The sequence below is a fragment of the Falco punctatus genome, assembly GCF_963210335.1.
Source record: "Falco punctatus genome assembly, chromosome: 1".
Taxonomy (NCBI): Eukaryota; Metazoa; Chordata; class Aves; order Falconiformes; family Falconidae; genus Falco; species Falco punctatus.
In genome coordinates, this window is record NC_137580.1 from 48,813,284 (window position 1) to 48,828,428 (window position 15,145).

The window sequence follows — 15,145 nt, forward strand, 5'->3', positions numbered from 1 at the left end:
TATCGGGAGCTAGCTTTTGTTGCAGGAAACCTCATTTAAAAATGGCTCTGTAGGCTGCAATCCCCGACACTGATCTCATTACAGCTCCCTCTTACCGCTGTTTACAAATCCTGGGATTTACCAGCCCTTGGCTGCGATGCCTGGTGGCATCGCTTGCTGCGGGCTGCCGTTGGGAGATGGAGGCTAGATGCCGGTTTCTGGATAGTTTTGTCTGGAGGAAGCATTATTACTTATCGAAACAGTCGGCCAGAAGTAAATCTTGTGTGGTGACTCATGCAGTACAGTCTCTCAAACCTCGGGACTCTCCGTTTTGCAGAGGGCGTGGGTTTCTGTGCTGGAGCCTTCTTGCGGAACCGCCTAATTCAGCCAGGTGGGGAGAAGCAGCCCTCTAAGTGATGGGTTAATGGTTAGATTTATTAGTCTCAAGAAATATGAAACGGCAAATCAATAGAATTAATTTCTGTTTTAAACTGGCCATTAAAAAAATTCTGAAGAGATACTCGTCTGGAACATATCTTTGGGCAGGACTGTGTGTTTGCAGTTGTGGTTACCTGGCTGGTAAATAAGAGCATCTTTCGGGTATTAGCAACTGTATGGACAAAGGGAAGAGTCAGACCTTGAAGCTCGACTTTGTCTTGAAATAGGAAGTTGCAAAACGTATGTTGGGTGGAGGTGGAACAAAACGTAGCTATGAGTTCACTTTTCACTTGTCTACCACCAGGTAAAACCACAAATCAAAATCAGGCTGAACGCTTTCCTAAAACTCCTCAATTTTTTAATGGCAGCTGGGTCCAGGACCAGGGAGATATGTGGCTGTATTTGACTTCTGAAATAGATGGTAGTATGAAGCTTTTAAGCCCGTTTCTGATTAATAATAATGGGATTATTCCAGCGGCTACACTTAAAAGGTTTCTGTTAGATTTGTGTAAGGACAGAGCTGGCAAGCAGGATACTGCCTTTTGTGTCCTTAGAGAGTATCTATCTGTGATACCTAAATCATCGGTGGGATTTGCCTGTTGCAGTGCTGCCAAGTTGGTTTGGCGTTAGGTACTTCAGAGGAATCAGAGAGTCTCAAGTTCCCTAGCCACAGCACCCAGGAAAAAAAATGGACTTTCAGGAAGAGAAGGAGATGCCTCCATCTCCTACTTACAAGACTTCAGAAGGATAGGCCTGACAGCCCATACCATATGGGATCTCTCTAGGGGCTCCTTTGTCCTGGTGTGTCATGTCTGACACAGCTGATATATTTTACCCAGTTGCTCAGCAATTAAATCATGCTTTGAAGGTCTGGAAGACCAATTCTCCTGCTTGAGTTGAAGCACAGGCCTGGAGTTGAAGGCTTTGCATCCCCTGCTAACTGTGGGGTGGTCTAGGGTGAGGATTTCTTGTTAACGCTGTTCCATTTTAAGAGGATAACAGAGGGGGAAAAAAATGAGGCAAGACTGGAGCCAAGATTTCCTAAGTGTGATGTCTGTTATTGGGTTGTAGAGATTTTTCTCTACATTTTCAATTTGTCTTTTTGATTCTTTTTTCCCCCATGCTTATTTTTCACACTGATTTCTGATGCACAAGACTCCCTATCAGATTGAATATTCCTGTGTTATTATGAGTTTCTCTGGAGATTGTCTGGTCCAGCACCCCTGCTCAGAGCAGGGTCAGCTAGGGTAAGTTGCTGGGTAGTTAAATGGATTTTTCTGTATTTCAGTTTATGTCCATTGCCTCATGTCGTTTCACTGGATGCTATTGAGTGCAGCCTCATCTTCTCTACTCCCTTTCCTCACAGGAGTGTTACTGACACATATTGGTAAGATATCGCTCAGCCTTCTCTAGGCTGAACAGCCCCACTTCTCTCAGCCTCTCTTCGTATTCCAGATGCTTCCATCCCTTAACCACCTTTGTGGCCCTTCAACAGACTCATGCCAGTAAGGCCATGTCTCTCATCTTGGGCAGCCCAGAACTGGACCCAGCACACGACCCCTACAGGTGCATTTGGGTGGGATGTCAGTGATAGGGTCCGTATGGGAAGGGTCCAAGGCAGGTCAGTTTGCTAAGACCTGACCTACTCATTTAGACATATTTTTTTCTAGATGCAGTGAGTCAGAGATGCAGGTAGCCGTGCTCCTGATAAAAGTGTAATGCCTAGTCTGCCCTCTATGTGCTCATGGGCAGCTAATGTTCTTGTTCTTGTACTTAAAGAATTTATCTGGCTTACATAATTGCCTCCAATACTTAAGGCCTTCTTGTGTTTCCAGAGAGCATCCTTTTTCCTCTGAGCTGGTGCTTTTCTAGGCTTTTTGTTCCCTGGTAAAGTCAGGACAAATCCTCAGCTTCATACAATCATACATCACAGTAGCTTTACGCACATGAAGTGTCCCGCTAAATATTTCACAAAGAGGTGGCTGTGAATTCATAGCCAGCAGGTAAATGGCCTCCATGCTATTTAAAAAGTCTGTAAATTATTTTGTGTTCTTTGTCTTGTTAATGTGGTTTTACATGCTCTATTATCTTAGGTTATGTTTCACCATTCAGAAGCTGGATCTTGTTGAATCTGAGTCACAACCTCAGTGGTATTACCAGTGCTTTATCATATTATTGAAATGATGGCAGAAGAGATCTGATAAACTTGTGTTTAAATTGCGTGAAAAATTATGCAAGTTTACACTTTAATTTCAAGTTATTTTACATGTGTATGAAATCTGATTGGGAATTATTTTTATCTGAAAGTAAAAAACATTCTTAGACTGTAGCTTAAATTATATGAACGTTAAAAAGTGGGGTTTTTTCTTTGAAAATCAGCTCTTGGTTTTTTAGTAACAGATTTATATGATGATTTGGGGAATATTCTTGGTTTTTTTCTGTGAAGAGAGACAATTTCCATTGCCCTGTTACACTGGAAAGATTGAAATGTGTTGCAAATGGCTTTTCCTTTTAATGGGCATACTTTTATACATTCCTAGCTAATATAGTCTTGTTCAGTGGGATGGAGAAAACAGAGCTAATGCAATAGTTTTTACCAAAAGATACTCTGATCTTTTTTTATTATTATTATTATTCACTATTTTTATGATGTTAACATCTATCCAAACACAGAATAAAAAGACAGTTTATTCCCTGGACAATTTACAGTTTAAATAATTCCAGAGTTCTCAGCAGAATCTGAAATCTCTGTAGCCCTAAAATTCACTGTCTGGACGGTTGATATTCCAGCACTGCTCCCAGCGCATGATGCAATGGGAGCCACTTCAGCTTATCAATAAGGTCATTAAAATGAAGCTGTAATATTGCTTTTGGAAGCAATATTACACAAACTCTACAAAAGTCCACAATCCATAGCCGCATAGCCCAGCAGTCTGCAGCAGCTGCTGTGTCTCACCTGAATCTTTGCCTGAAGTGTGTCCATCACTTGAAGACACTCAGTCACCTAATGGCTGACCTCGTTGCTCTGTGGTTTGCAGGCAGAAGGCTGAAGGTTTTCCTTGGCATGCCGACAGAAACATTTAAAGGTAGTGAGAATGGACCTCAGGAAGAAGGAACACTGAATAATTCTTATACCAAAGTAAAAATCAGGATTTTGGCTTCCAGAAGGTATCTGCCACTCCTGGGCTAAAGTTTGGCTCACAAGAGTAAGGTGCTGTTATATCCCAGGCTGGCACCCAAGCACGTGTGGCTGTACCTCCAAGAGGGTGGTTGCTTTAGGAGTAGACCCCATGTCTACAGCTGTTCACTACTTGGGAGAAGCAAGCACATATGAGCAATGTCATGGGTGAGATAAATATCCTGACAGTTGGGGCTCTTCTGGGTCTGCCTAGGGATGCTGCCTGGCATCATCCTGGGGCCAGCCAGACTCACCTTGTGCATGGTAAGAGCCGCACAAGGCATTTCCCAAAGGCCGTGAGCTGCTGGCAACCTGAATGCAAGTGGGTCTTGCTCTGCTCAGCAAGGTTCACACCTTTGGCTTGGTTTATCTCGAGCCCCTTTCAAATACTGAAAAGTTGTGCCATGAGGGTGGGGTTTCTTCATCATTGCACACAGCAACAGAGCCCTGCTCACCCCAAAGCTGCTGGTCCTTTGGGCATGCATGGCTACCAGCAGGAGAGCAGCTCAGTGTAGTGAGACAGAAACACCATGTACTTTTTGTCTACCCACCTTGCTGATTAAAAAACCAGGGAAATTCTGATTTCTTGTGGTATAAATACTGTTAGTTCTAGTCCATTACTGAACATGCACCCAGCACAGTAGGGTTTTATTTGTGAATATGAAGCACTGGTGCATCTGTGCTGGACAAACTCGGCGTTCCTCTGCAATTTAGCTAAAGCTGAGGATAAGCTCACTGATTTTATACTGATGTTCCCCCAGGCACCATCTACCCATGACCCCCTCTTCCCACTGGCACTGTTGCCCTCAGGGGGCTGAGGGTGAGCCCTTTAGCCTGCCCACAGCAGCTGCACGCTCTGCCCAGGCCTAAAGAAGATGTTATTTTAGGAGGCACGGTGACTCAGCCAGGATGAGAAACCATCCATTTCAGGAAGCAAACAACCTTTAACATGCTGCATCCTTATATATGAAATAAACACTTGCCTGAATCATCTACAGAAAAGACGACTGGTTTGGCAAGATTACATCCTGTGTAACTAGGAACAACAATACAGTATTAGCAACAGTAGATCAAGAGTTAGTGCAAGTGTAAATGGTAAGAAAATGTCTATTCTAATAGATGATTTACCATGAACCTTACAGTCAGCGTTGTTTCTTAAGTTCATCAGCAATACAGTATAATGTATGTTGCAAAGTCACTGACCCGGTAGTACATGTAACAAAAAAACAGGTGGGATTTTTTTAATGTATGAGAGAAAGAAAAATGCCCACTTTGGAAATCTCTTCTGTGCGCAAAACCTTTCTAGTAGCTGAGCTCTGCATGCTCTTCCTCTGCTTCAGTGTATGTAGCAAAGCAGTGCTCCATCTGTTAGAAAGGCACTACCGTACAAGGATGCAAACTTAATAGATTTCATTTATTATTATGCAGACATTTATAATTTCAAATAATTGGGCTCACAGTCTTTGAATCATTGAGTCATTTCATGATCAGCAGGCTCATAAGAGGAACACTGAGGTAACGTTTATATCTTGTGGAAAGTCTTTGGCACTTGGGATCCTAAGAATCCAGGTTTAGAGAGGATCCAAGTGGCCTGAAAAGATCAGAGCCATGCAGGGAGATGTTTCATTCTACCAGGCTGTGGAGAGGACTCTCTAGAGGGTAAACCACTGCAGAAGTCTACGAGGATCAGCCTTCAGTAGTTGAAACAGGGTTAGGCGAGGCAAAGGGTGGAGAAATGCCACTATACTTTCTTGTGCCTGGATGCCTGTGGGAATTTAGCAGATAGATAGTTTGTTTTCTACTAGCAGCCCTTCTGCTGATGAGGGGTACCAAGCCAGGAAGCAAAAACTAGCTCTGGATTCTTGGATGGCTTCTAATCCCACTAGGCGCTGTTGTTAGCACTCTTGGTTTTGTCTCCAGTCCGCCAAACTCTGCTGCTTTTCTTAGGGGATTTCAGCCTTTGTTCAGGGGTGGTATTAAACAAGACTCAAATAATAATTCTTAGATTTCTGTACATAATATTATAGTCAAAATAATTTTTTTGACTGACAAATCAAAATTTTTGATTGACAAAAAGAATTACAAAAGCAAAAGGTGGATTATTTTTTTTCCAAAGCCTTGCCTCACTTCTGCTGACCAAAATGCTTAAGAAAACTCAAGGGTGAGATTTGTCTCCACAGCTCTCCCAGGCAGGCTGGGCTCTGTGCTCTACACCAGGGAGAACCAGGGCTTGACCAGGGACACTAGTGCAGCTGATTGCCCTGAAAGAAAACCCTCCTGTTTTTCAACTGATTTATGTCAAAGAAGTGCTAAAAGGAATTTTCCAGCTGTTGCTCCTTAAATGCCAAAACTCACTGAGCTGAATTTATTCAGCTACCTGACTGTATCTGAGAGCAAAACTGATCTGTCATCTCTGATCTTGCCTTTGCATATGATCCACACATTAGGGCCATGGGTCAGGGAAAGAAAAAACAAATGAGCAGCATTTTTCAAAAGCAGTTTCCCTGCCAAGAGAGTTGTTCAGGAATGATGCCTTAGGCTGACTACCTGCTTCTCTGGAAGAGCAGCTGAAAATTCTATTTGGGGTCCCTCACCTTTGTTGTGTGGTGTCTGTGTTTCTTCCTTCACTGCCTCATGCTGGACAGGAGACCCAGAGGCTGGTGTCCTCTTTATATACAGCTGATTACTGACGAGTCCATAATGGAGCTGTCAGCTTCCTCCTGTGGCCAAACCTAGTGTTTTTCCACCAGAGAAGCCCGTATACTCATTTAATCTTCAGCTCACTGTGCATCTCATGTTAGGTGTTTGGAAAGTGTTTAGGAAGAATTCAAAATAAATTGAAAGCCAGGTTTAGTAGTTACATAAAGCTCACATTGGGTCTTCTTAAACTGAGCATCAAGAAAAAAAATTGAAGAGTATTTACAAAGAAAGCACAAGGTGTTGCTAACAACACTAGCAATATCTCTGACTATATTTTTATCCAGCAAGGTGTTCTTCCTGGATAAAAACTCTGCAAGGCAATGCAATACTTACCCCTAGGTCAAGTGTCCATTCTCTCCTTCAGTGGTGGCAAAACTCTTTGGCTTTAATGGGAGCAGGTGAGGTCTGCTATATTTTCCTTTTAAAGAACCCAAAGTAGTACAATGGTTACTTTATGGCAACAGAAAAATGAGTCACTTGTCTCAGTCTATCAATCGAGTTCCTAATGGACACGTGTCCACATATTAAAAAAAAAAAATCCCAATTAGCGTTAATTGGCATCCTTGCCTGCAGTTTCTGTGGAGAATTCAGTAATGGGCATGGGAGCAGAACTCCCTCCATTTCACCCCAAGAAAGGTCCCACCCCAGCAGACCGAAAGGCTCTTGGTGTTGGCACCAGGAAGGTTCGTTACCATTGCAGTGGAGATGTAGAAGACCTTGGCTTTTAGAGCTGGCACTGGGATCCCATGGAGAACAAAACCCCTTGTGCTGTTGGCTGTTTGCAGGCTGGTGTTTCCAGCTGGCCCTGGAGAGTGAGGGACGTCTGGGGACAGCACTGGGGGCAGCTGCCTGGGCACAGCGTGCTGCCCTTAGACAACCTGTGGCAGGAGAAAAGTGTTTCTTCTGTGAAATAGTAAGGTGAAAAGCAGAATAAGAAATAGCTGGTCTGTAGATCTTCCCTACCTGCCAGCCCTTCACCAGGTATTGGCTCAAAGGAATCAAAAAGGCTGTATGGCTGGTGATCACCAGTTTTATTTAGCCATGTTTGGTTGGCTGTTGGCTTCCTTTTAAAAGTTATTGTCCCCTTGACAGCTATGGGATTAAATTAAGACAGTGGTTTGAAAACCATGGAGTGTTACAGACACAGACTTAGCAGGAGAAGAGCAGAAGGGCGAGCTTAAAAAGTCTTTCTCCAGGAAAAAGATTGTAGGGTGACAAAGAGCCCGCATCAGCTGCTGAAAAGCTGGTTTTGTGATGGTCACAGGGACTGGCAAAGGCCCTTGAGTAACTTGTGAAAGTCACAGGGAACAGTGCTTTTTCCATCATTTGGATGGCTTTACATTTTCAAAAGTTTTATAAAGAAGTAGAGCAAGGGAAACGGCATTGAATAATTTTCCATAGAGCCAAACTCCATTTGCTTTCACTTATTCACTTAAAGTTAAGCATAGGATTAAGCAAAACAAGTTGGGTGTGTGTGTGTGTACTAGAAGCAGACCCTCACATCACATCTGCTGGTCTCTCCCTGCTTTCTGGCTGCCAGCTGATTCTGATGCCCCCACCTCATCCCAACTCTGAAGGCAGCAAAGGCAAAGAGAGAGGAGATGAAAGAAAAGGTGTCCTGTTGTCCCTGGCTTTGGCTGCATCCTGACAACACGCACAGTCTTTGCTTTTCTCTTGTCTTTATGGGTTTTTTGCTCCTTAGTGTTATATGAGTTTGGGCTTGGGGTTTTTTGGTTTTTGTTTTGTTTTGTTACCTTTCGATTTGCTGTCCAGTCAGCTGGCACTGGTCTGTGTCTGCCAGCGGCGCTGCTAGTGCAGACCAGCTGCACCAGCTAAAACTAGTACGTGCGTGGCAGGTTTGGGGTGACTGGTCAGGTTATGGGTTGGACTCATTTCTCCAGTGGTGGCTGATGAGTGAAAGGCACAATGAGAGGCAGAAGGTGAAATTTGAATCCCCTCCCTTCATCTTTGTGTTTGCATTTACTTGTCTTAGAAGAAACAAATCTGGTTTCTGTAGCAACATAAGGTCTCAGGCAGTTTTCTTCTTCCTGCCCATAAATCAGAGTTAAGCGTTGTTCAACAGGACAACAGCAATCTGTCAAAGTGGACCAGAGAGGAAAAAGATTAATATAAATGTCACTTAAAATTTAAGTGATTTCTTGTGCTTCCTTTTGACTTGTACTTCCTGAAAAAGCTCTATCTCACATTGCCTTATTTAATGTACGTGTTGTCACACTGAAATTTATCCAGTTTTCTTTCCTTTTGCTCCAAGAAGATGACAGCTTAGGAGTGCCAGTTAAATACAGTTGGTGTAACCTGTTTGTAAATACCTTGTTGAACATTGATATAGTTATACCATAACTACTACCCAGGTATACAAATAAACGCATAGAAAGCAATGCAGGTCAAAGACATTTATAGGATCATAGAATCATTTAAGTTGGAAAAGACCTTTAAGATCATCAAGTCTGGAATTAATTAAATAAAAGAGAAAATAGAGTTAATTTCCCCTGATGCAGTATGACTAGTAATTTACATTAGTCATTAAAAAAATATATTATCGTATTAAAATAATCTAGAGAAAACCATAATTTACCTTAGTTTTCTGAACTTCTGTGACTGTGAGTCAAAGTGGGATTTAAACGGTTTTGTGGCTTTCTTTTCGCCTGTGTTGCAGCCGGGATGCATGGAGTTTCTGACAGTTTTTTCCAAATAAATGGTCAGTAACAGCATCAAGATGTACAGTCTGCTGATTTGCTTCTTGTTTTCAGGAAGCCTGTGTTCCACAGCTCTACAAAAGAAGCAGTAAAATTCCTTTGGTCCTTGGGACTATTGTTGCACATCGCCAGACTGAACTTTCAGGGAGTTGTTCATCTGTCTGTGGAGTCTGATCTTCATAAAAAACCACACACTAATTCTTTTTGTTTGAAGCCATCGGTGTTGCCTATGAGCATACTGATTCATTAATTCTTATCTCTGTCAATGTACTTATGGTGGTAGAAGTAAGATTAAATTTAGGCTTAGAAAATATTCCACTAATGCAGCTGTAATCAATGTTATAGCAACGGCAATAACAAGAAACATACAAACTACCCGGTGCTTTTATACTAGAAATACTGCACAAATGCTTATTTAAAAGAGAATTTCAGAAGTAGAAATACAAATTTCAAAGCAAAAATCTTTTCTAACTGGAGCTAATTCAAAAATGTTTGCTAGGATTCTTTCTCATGAGGATTTCAAAGTATCTGAAAAATGTTTTTGACCTAAATCAGAATATATAATTTTTATCTTTTTTAATCTTCCCTGAATAGCCTAGGTTGAACAAAACATTCTTCCAGTAATTTAGAGTAATATAATTATGTAATTTTACTACTTAAAAGTTAAATGCTAATATTAACTGAAATATGAAAATAAAAATTCTATCACAAAAATCCAGATTTTTCCTGTTTAATGTATAGGAACACTGGAAATTCTCCTGCATTAATTTTTTTTTTTAAATTCATGTTTTTGACCTGATTAAATCTTTCATTAAGTAACTTGGTCAGCTTTCAGCTGGGCAATAACCAGATTTAGACATGCTAAAATTTAAAGCTCTTGACTTTTGGGACAGAAGATTTTTACTAAGATGTGTTCAGATATACTGGAATTCTGAATTACTGGATGAATTCTTTGGGTCTGTGCTCTGCAGTAGGTAGGATTACAATAATGGCCCTTCTGTCTTTAAAATTGATTGACTGCATCACTTCATAAAAAATCATCAGGTACTTTCTATGCTGAACTGCAAAAGATAGAAGACTCTAGCTCCAAATCAAATACCTGAAAGTGCTCAGAAGGTTTTTACTTTTTCTCAGCAGAAGCACTGGGCAATCAGGGTTTCTAAGAAACTTCAGGAGTTTGATGAAAGAAGATAAGTACATTGGAAAAAATCTGGTACTGCAGATTATCAATAGCTTATCCATAAGGATAATACACCTAAGGGTAGCTTGGCTTCCAGGCAGACCTTTGGTGCACTGATGCATTGGGCAGTGACACAGTGAAGTCAACACACCTTAAACTTTCTGCATAAATTTTCAACATATTCCTGCAAAGTCACTTTGTTTTTCCCTGGACATGGGCTTTTTCTCTATTGCTCTTTCCCTAAGCTTCTGATTTTTTGAGCTTTTCAAGGCTGGTGTTCTCTTCAGTGCCCTGGTTGTGGCAGACACACCTGGGTTTCCAGCTCTTTTAAATACTGTAGATACTGAATCTGGGCTGTAGAGAGAACAAACACATAATGTTCAGCAACAGAAGAGGAAAGAGCATTTCCCTTCCTCAGTTTTTTCACTACCTGCAGATTTTTCAAGGTTAAGTCAGGTTTTTTGGTGATGTAACATTGCCCTCCTGAATATTTTTTTCCTAATCTTGGTGTTTCAACTGACCTAAGTGGTCTTTCGTTGACCTTGCCTGGTCCAACAGTCACCAATAGTCTCTTCCACAAAAACTGATTCTCTTTTTTTAATTTTCTTGCCTGAAATTTTCTTTTCTTGTGTGTCCTTCCTCTTGGTGTTTAGGCTATTTTTTTCTTGGTGTTGCTGCATAGGGACCTCTAACCTTGAAATCCCAATCCCTACTGACAAGTTTGCCTTTTGCTAGTGAGGAACACCATGATATCTAAACACTCCTGCCTGTGTGAATGTATACAGGTTTAACAATTTTCTGCTGTTCCTGGTCAGGGACTTACATGGCATGGGTCTGCCATCACAGGCTGGATCTCAGTTATGCAGGAATTCTATGCATACTCATAATAAAACAAATCCAGAAATTAACTGAATCAGTATTCATAAATCAGACATAGAGTCCCTGAATTGTCTTACCACTTTTCTTCCTTGAGGAGCAGTGGACAGGACTGTTTGTCTTGGATCCTAATGACTGAGAAAATTAAGAGAAAAATGTAATTTACCAGAAAAAGTATAAAAATTCTTTATGAACATGATGTTGGACCAGATGATTCACGAGGTTGCTTCCAACATGGTATTCTATGACAATTTATTTTTTTTTTACTGTAAATAATTGTCATTGTATCAGGGTCCCTCAAAGCGAATTCTTCCCTTTGTCCATCCTGAAGCTTGGGGAAGTCTTTTCCAGGACCCATAATATCCAAAGTGAGACATGACTCACTACCATGGTGGTAGGGGGAGGTACATTTAAAATTTCTTCCTGAGAGAGCTTCCCCCTGTAGTACTAACAGGGTAGAAGCCCAGTCACGCTCACTCCAGTGTGCCTCTTGAGATGTTTATTCGATTTACAGTCTAAGATCCATAAGAGCATTTTCTAACTGGAAATCAGGAAAAGGAGCAGGACATATTATAAGGAAATTCTGCTAGTAAAGTGCTGCAAAAGTGCAAAGTATTTCTGATCCCACACAGTGGCAATGCTAGAAATAAAATTTCTACTAACTTCCTCTGCTGTTCACTAGAGCAAATTTCTCCAGTGGAAACATGCATATGAAAATATTATTTGTCTTTACTTTGTTTTACAGCCATGCTCATGCTCTTTCCTTTCTCAAGGATATCAGAGACGACAGGTGCAAAACAAACTGACAGCCACTCTGCAACTTTCTGCTGGTTTCACAGTCTCAAATTCAGGCAAGTTCAGTCCAGACATAGAGGTAACAAACATATGGACAACCACTGTAAGGGTCACAATGCAGTAAAAAAATGTAAAGGAGTCTTTTCTGTTGCTGTTGTTTCAGTCTGAGAGATGAACTAGAGGCTGGTAGCAAACCATAGTCAGATTTTCTAAAGAACACGGGTGGTGTAAATCCTACCCAAATGCATGAGAGAGGTGTTATCGCTTTTAACCAAGCAGCAGTGAATAAAAATCAGGGGGTGTTTTGTATCTGTATGTAGGGTAATGAAATCAATAAAAAAAATCCTGTATCCAGAGTTGCTTTTTACAATTTAAAGATTTCTGGAAAGTAGAAGGTGGTAGAAAACAGGGAAAGGAAAAAAAGAGTATGAAAAGAATAACAAACAAACAAAAAATGTCTGGCAACTGAAAATGAAGCCAGATAAACTCAAATTGCAAAAAATCCAGGTTTTAGCCATCATGGTAATTCAACAGGGGAATGTCCTACCAAAGGCAGCCATGTGAGGTCTATCTTTTATGTTCTTGATTGAAGACAGCCTGCCTTTCTACAAGAGGTATGTCTGCTCTATAGAAACTGTGCCTCAGTCAAGCACGAGCTTGGCTTCAGCAGGGCAGAAAGCAAATGAGTGAAGTTTGCAGAGGTGTGACAGACTGAGAAGAGTCCCTGACCTGAAACTCCTTGCACTTCCTCATTTAAAAGCACCACCTCCAACTGGGGGGTGGGGTGGTGGAAATATAATCACAGTTGTCCTCAGCTGTCAGTCACTTTTGGCAAACCAGGGGTAGGGTTCCCTGAATGGAAATTTCAGTCCCTACTGGTTTCATCCAAGAGTTTTTCTGCTCTGGCAGAATAACATCTGTCTTACTTTGAATGCGATTTTGCCACTTAGACCAATGGAGAATAGTCTTTAGATCTTCAGGCGGGGGGGTGGGGGTGGGAATCAAAGAAATAGTTCTTTTGGTTCATGGGAACCAAGGAGGAAATTTGCTCTTGTAAAACCAAGGACCAGAGACTGCAATAACTGTGTGTTTTTCAAGAGCATTTGGCAGGTTAGTTGGTGCTGAATAGTGATGACAAAATGTTCAGCAAACCAAAAATATTCCATCTGTTCACTAAAAAATGGGATTATGTGAAGCAAGACAAATAACAGGAAATACAGAATTCTTTCTCTCCTCCAGACATTTCAAAACTAGCGTCTCAGCCCGTCCACTTAACTAGTATTAAAAGCCATTAAACCCAGCCTTTGAAACAAATCACGCCTAGCCCGAGCCTCAGCAGAGCGGAGGTGAGCAGGGAGGGCAGGATGTGGGAAAGGCTGTTGCAAGGGGACATGGCTAAAAGCAAGCAACTCTCCTTCTCCAAGCCCCGCGTCCCCAAGCTCCTCGTCCCATGGGGATTTCAGCACAGTAGGCAGCACTGCTGCAGGGCACCTTCAGCCTCTGGAGGCAGAGGAATTTCACTTGTGAAGAAACGCAAGCTGTTCGGGGAGGACTGGCTGTGTGGGCTCTGCTGGGCTTTTCTTCCCCGGCCCCCCTCCCCACCTTCCCGTGCTTGCTCAGACTGGGGCTCTGCGGGGGGGTGGGGGGTGTACAACAGGAGAGAAAATGGGCTGTTTACTCAACAAGATCGCTTCGTGGCTGGTTTTGACAGCAACACTTGCAAAGGCTGTGAAAAATTCCCTCTGGTGAATTAATCTGGGACTTCCTTGAAGAGAAGTTGGGTAAAACAGACCTTTTTGAGATGCCTGTGAGTTCCCGAGATGCCAGAGCTGGGGACAAGCTTTAGCTGTCTTTGGGCAGATCACGCAGAAATGCCTAGCCTTTCTTTGAGCTGTTTGTGTTGCTGGATTATTTTACCAGGCAAATGTTTCACAAGCCTGGTTTGAGTAAAATCAGTAATTTTCTCTGGAGTATATTGTCTTTGGAGCACATCGTGTCCCTCCGAGCAGACAGGCAGAGGACTGCAGCCCGTTTCTGTGATCTTTCTGATTTTTTTTTTCCAGGTAGACCTTACCTTTCCTGTTTTCTCATCTTTCAAGCCCTTCAGCTGTTCCCAGGGCAGACACACAAACATCTTTCAGCTTTATCTTTACCCTGCCTCTCCCTGTATGTGTGTTTGGGCAAGTGCTCAGGCTGTAGCAAAGGCTGATGAAGGTTACCATCACTGAGCCCTGCAGGAGAGCACTGCTTTTTATCATCATATTTGCGTAATTCATTATAAATACATGCAAATTTTGACTTGTCTGACCTATTACTACTGTAAATCTAAATAGAAAAAGGGTTTCTAAAAAGAGAACAAAAGAAAACAGTCTTCCTTGGTTTGATTTCGCATCTCTGCTTGTGGGTTCTGCTTTACTGGTAGGAGTTTTAAGCGCACACATGCAAGCGCACAGCTGGTTTGCTATACATTGTAGTGCCCTTCGAAAACCTCCCTTGCTGCTAGCCTTGATCCCATCTCATGCTACTTCTCAACAAAGACAGTTCCCATTTATACCCATTTCCAGCCATTTCAAACTGACTGCTTTAATTCATCTCATGGTAGTTACCAAGGGTCAGCAGAGAGATAAAGAAAAAAGGAAAAAGAAGAACAAATACTTCAGTTTCCAAAACATCAAGCTCCTGTGACCGCTTTGAGCTGTCTAACCCCAACTGGTATTAATGGCATTTCTTGTATTTACAGGTAAATTGATTTTCTTTCTCACAGGAAATGAAAGAAAATGTAAGTTTGAAGAGTCACTTTCTGCAATACTCAAGAATATGTTTGATTGCAGGAAACAGGTTCCAAACCATTTACAGTGGCAGCAGAGGGGACAGAACCAGGCAAGGCAGAGTCACAGTGACTGCTGGTGTCTAAGTCTGATGGCAGTGAGGATCTGACACAAAGTACTACACAGCTGCACAAGCTACAGCAAGGTCAGTAGCTCACTTAAAAAGCCAGATTCAGGCACCGTGGCTTTGAAAGGGGTATGGAATTGTTAAAATCAGGTGATTTTAAAGAAATAATTTTCAGGATAAAATTGTAACTGACCCAAACAGTTGACCACATCACTCTTGCAGATGCTGTTGTTCCTCAAGGGAGGGACACCAAAACTCCCCTGAGTCATTCCCACCCAGCTTTGGACCCATGAAATCTCATGCCCAGGTAGGACATCGCTCTTCAGGTGCTGTATCATCCCTCAGCAGGGTGTGGTGATGTCAGCTTTTATGTCACATCAGCCAGAG

General features: G+C 42.0%; 1 long non-coding RNA gene across 1 annotated transcript in view; it reads left to right on the forward strand.

The window, feature by feature from the left end:
- Positions 1-381: 381 nt before the first annotated feature.
- LOC308071631 overlaps positions 382-15,145 on the forward strand; it is a 40,765-nt gene continuing 26,001 nt past the window's right edge. Inside the window, exon 1 of the long non-coding RNA XR_013931258.1 lies at positions 382-14,836. This is a non-coding gene — a long non-coding RNA (uncharacterized lncRNA). The remainder of the gene's footprint in view (positions 14,837-15,145) is intronic.